General features: G+C 45.3%; 1 pseudogene; it reads left to right on the top strand.

Annotated features, from left to right (window-relative positions):
• Positions 1-763: 763 nt before the first annotated feature.
• LOC100029281 (sorting nexin-18-like) lies at positions 764-4055 on the top strand (annotated as a pseudogene).
• The last annotated feature ends 680 nt before the right edge of the window (positions 4056-4735 follow it).

Genomic DNA, 4735 nt, shown 5'->3' with positions numbered 1-4735 from the left:
CTCCTCAGCTGGCCTCATTTCTTCACCAAGAGTCATGAAAACAAGATGGTGGGATTTGTGGCTGGAGGGGGAGGAGAGAGTTTTCTGCTCAATGGGCAGGCTTCAGTGACCCTCTGCTCTTTGGAGATCAGATGTTTGATCTAAGTTCGGGAAAGCAGCCTCTGTGGAACCCTGAGACGGAATATCCCAGGATACTCAGAACTTTCCCTTTCCTAAAAATGGAACCTCTGAACTAAGAACTCCGCCTGGCAGCCAATCAGTCGTTTATTCAGTGGCTTCTTTGGCCCCTCTGGAGAGTCCAACCAGCATTTCCCCCAGTAACAGCCACCCACCATCTGTGCTTCTCTTTCCCCTCTTCACTGAGTCTCTTAGTGCTATATTTGTCCAGTCAGTGGAGAAGGGGGTGAAGCTTTTGAATTTATTGAGGTTTAAAGGATATTCTCAAGGGGGAGATATTTGATGATATTGAAGTTTTGTCTCTGTTTCTCCTCTTTCTCCTTTGAAAGGAAAGTATAAGAAGCTGAGCTTTGGGTGCCTTTGGAGACTCCACTTACCCGTCTGAGTCTTGTGTAAAGGAGACATTCCTGACTCTTCAAAGAGACCCGGATACACTCAGGAAAATGTGTCATTGATCCAGATTATTTATTTAGTCTGTCCAAGTGATGTGGAAACCCAGTAACAGAAGCCCACTCTCTGTGTGAGAATCAATCCCAACTTCCCTTGCAAACCGCCAGGCCCCCAAGAGTCAGTATCTGAGACAGGAATGGAAGCAGAATTGACACCTCAGACTCTGGAGTCTGCTGATGGGGCAGTGAAAAGAGTGTCTAGTCTGGTGCCAAGAAGACCTGAAGTCAATTCCAACCTCAGAAACTCACTTTATGTCCCTGGGAAGGTTACCTAACCCCAATTGTCTACCCCTTCCCACTCTTTTGCCCCCCAATCTAAACTGGTATCACTTTTTAGACAGAAGGTAAGCATTTCGTAAAAAATTGATTGATTCATTTATTCATAAAAAGGGAACTTTAAGCAGACAAATTTTGCCTCTATACTCTAAAACTCATTTTCTCTTCCTTGTTGATTCTATGCAGATAATTTGGAAGCATCAAGGCACGAAATACCATCCAAAGAGAGCAGCCACATGATCCCTTCCAAAGCACCTGCGGTCAAAAATTCCCCATCCCGAATGTGAGGTCTGGAAAAGGAAAATTTCCCCACATGGGCCCCAATGTTGTCCATTAGTCAGCAGCCCTCCCTGCAGAGGCCCCTCCAGAGGCTCAGAGGTTTGGGGTCCTGCCTTTATTTCTTGTCCTGTCTTTTATTTTTTCTAAGTAAGCATATTTATGAGTTTTCAAAACTATCTTTATTTTTATGAGAGATTCTCTGTGTATTCAAATGAATAGTCAAACATTTATGAAGCATTTACTGGGTTCCAGGAGCTTTGCTAAATTCTGTGAATACAAAGACAAAAAAGAGTCCTGTTTTCAAGAGGTTCACATTTGAAGAAGGGAGACAATATGTGAATAACTCGGCATATCGAAGATATAAAGAAAATCAGTGTCCCACTCTGATGTCCAAAAAACTAGGGCAAACTACTTGCCTCCCTCATTCTGGTGCATTAACCCAGATTAGCTTAGCTGGGGAAGAAAGATTAACTGAGGGGAAATACTTGAAACCTCCCTTCAGGAAGCCTTGGCTTTTCACTCAGTACAAAAAAATGAAAAGTAAAGAAATGCAACAACTTTAACATAAGTCAAATATATCAAGTAAAAGTCGGTACTTATCCTCAGTCCAAAATAGGCTGGTCACTGACCATAAATGGCCAACAGCTGTTTTATATTGTCTGGATGCTGATGCTAGCTGGCTAGGGAAGCCTTATAAAATGATCCTCCAGATGAGTGCCTTCAAAGCCCTTTAAGGAAGATCAATGCCTATTGCATCTCCCCAATGTCTTATCGAAAGGTTTCAGGGAAAGAGTGCTTAGATTTTGGATGGTAAACAGAAATATATCAGGAGGGCAAGTTAGAAAAAAAGATTCACTCCAACAGAATGGGATAGCCGTGGAAAGGAGGACTCTTGGCCAAACCCTTTAGCCTCTCTGAACTTGTTTCATCATGAGTAAATTGCAGAAGTTGGAATAGATCTCTACAGTTATCTCTTATAATATTAAAAGAAGCTTCCTATCCTGGTCTTTGGACGAAATTCCCAATTCTAAGATCTAACAGTGTTTTTCCTTCCCTTAAGGGTTTTCATAAACTTTTACCTATTTACTGACTCCTCTGACAGACTGGTGAAGCTGACAAAATTCTTCTAAAAACAATGTTTTCAAATGAGTAAAATAAAGAAATGCACAGAAATCACAATAGAAATCAATTACACTGAAATAATTACAAATTTTTTTTAATTCAAAGAGCCTTGGAAGTTAGGAACTCCTTTCCTAAGTTCAGTAGAAACTGTTAAAAAATGTCCATACTGGGGGCAGCTGGGTATCTCAGTGGATTGAGAGCCAGGCCTAGAGATGGGAGGTCCTAGGTTCAAATCTTGCCTCAGACATTTCCCAGCTGTGTGACCCTGGGCAAGTCACTTAATCCCCATTGCCTGGCCCTTGTGAATTTTAGATTTACTCCACCCTGCTTAGTCTAAGAAAACAGAAATGTCTACACCCCTACTTAATAACTGGAAGAACTCTTAAATGTCTGAAACAAATAAAACTTCTCTTTCTAATCAAAATTTTGAACATATCTGAACAGTTTGATCCAAGCTCAGAAAAGTTGGTCCTGCAGAATTCCTGGAAAACGCAAAGTAAGTATGCTGCAGCACTAGCGGCTTCCAGTAGATGGCGCTGTGACACACTAGGCATCGCTGTAAGCAACACATTCCAAAGCTGCCTAAGGATGAGAAAAAGCCGCCCTCATAAAAGTTACAGACAGTTCTGTGCCTCAGGTGCTACCCTTTGGAAAGCCTGAACATGGTTTCCCTGTTTTCTTTCCGGACTCACTCCCAGTCCCGTCTTCTGCTGAAGGCCTTTCCTCGGCTCAGAGCTTTTCTCCACCCCCGAATTCTCCTCTTTTCCTATTTTGGCTGTCGGGGCCAAAAGCTCTGCCAGGGTGAACAGTAAGCTGAACCGCTTCTCCACCTTTGTCAAACCCGGTGCGAGGCCTTCGTGCTGGGGGAGGCCTCGGGCTTCGGGAAGGGCGGGGACAAGCTGTGCGTGGTGCTGGGGCCCTGCAGCCCGAATGGCGGGAGAATCGCTACCCCTCCCAGAGCACAACCGACAGCCCCAACAAGCTTACCATCTCCTACAAACTGATGCCCGCCCACTCCCAGGTGCCCCAGCGCTGGGGCTACCAGCACTGCAACTGGCTCCCTGCTCACCTGGCTGAAACGTTCCCTCCACGTGACCGAGAAACAGGCAACGGGGCGCCTCCAGGAGGACTTGATTTCCAAGCGCAGGAAGGGGCTCGTTTGGTGGATGCAGCACGTGACCAGTCATCCTGCGCTAGCCCAGGGCGACGTCTTCCAGCCCTCCTTGACCTGCAGCAGCAGCTCCGATGAGAAGGCCTGGAAACTGGGCAAGAGGAAAGCTGAGAAGGACCAGATGGTGGCAGCGACCTTTTTGGACTTTGAGCACTCCTTCGGAGGCTGCTCTGGACAGGCAGGAATGGAAAGGAAGATCGCTGGCTTAGAGAGCTTCACCCAGAGGATGGAGGACAGCGCCCCGCGGCTCCACCATACAGCCAACGCATTTGCTGGGAAGCAGATGACTGGCTTCACCAAGGAGTATCAAAAGGTGGGGCAGACCTTCCAGGGCTCAGCCAAGCTTCTGAACTGGACCAACCGGCCTGTTCCGTTGGCCTGAACCAGGCCTTTGCCTTCCCCGGAGATGCCTCCGATGCCATTGGAGAGCTCTTTGCTGAGCAGCCATGGCAGGACTTGGACCCAGTGACGGATTGTTAGCGCCCTATCAGGGACATCTGGCCAACTTTGCACACATCCTTCATGTTCAGAAAGGACTACCATTTGGGACTTTTGTAAGTGCAGTGTTGAAATGGAAGTAATATTGTCAACATCACTCATGCCGAACTCCAATGGAAATGGATGCCTGCAGGGCACATTTTGACTGATCAGAAAGCCACAGATGACACGTTTTTTTGTGTTTTAATTTATTTTGTTAAGCATTTCTCAACTGAATTTTTATCTGGGTACTGGGAAGGGCTTTGTATTTTATACCTCTGTTCTACACCATTTGCTAGAGAGCGGTTAGCTAATAGCTAACACTTTATATAGTCCTTACTAAGTGCTTTCGCAAATATTATCTCATTAGATCCCTACCACAACCCTGGGAGGCGGGTGCTATTTTTATCCTCATTTTACAGATCGAGAAACTGAGGCAGACAGTTAACTGACTTGCCCAGGGTTCTACAGCTAAGTGTTTCAGGCTGTATTTGATATTAAAATAGTCCTAATAGAAGTGTCTCAGTAATAATGGAGATTTGGAATATGATTTTTATTAGGAACAGTATATTTATGAGAGATAGCAAGGTGTTATGGGAACAACCTTGGAGCTGACATAAAAATATCTAGATTCAAGGTCAGGAAACGAACCTTTTTAATTTTTTTTACCCAAGCACCTCGTGTCTAAGCATCAGTTCTAAGATGGAGGGGCAGCAAGGGCTGGACAATTGGGCTTAAGTGACTTCATTGCCATAGGGGCCCCCAACGAGGAAGTGTCTGAGCT

Source organism: Monodelphis domestica, chromosome 1 (genome assembly GCF_027887165.1).
Source record: "Monodelphis domestica isolate mMonDom1 chromosome 1, mMonDom1.pri, whole genome shotgun sequence".
Classification (NCBI taxonomy): Eukaryota; Metazoa; Chordata; class Mammalia; order Didelphimorphia; family Didelphidae; genus Monodelphis; species Monodelphis domestica.
Note: the sequence above shows the minus strand (reverse complement) of the source record. Positions and strands in the feature narration are given on the sequence as shown.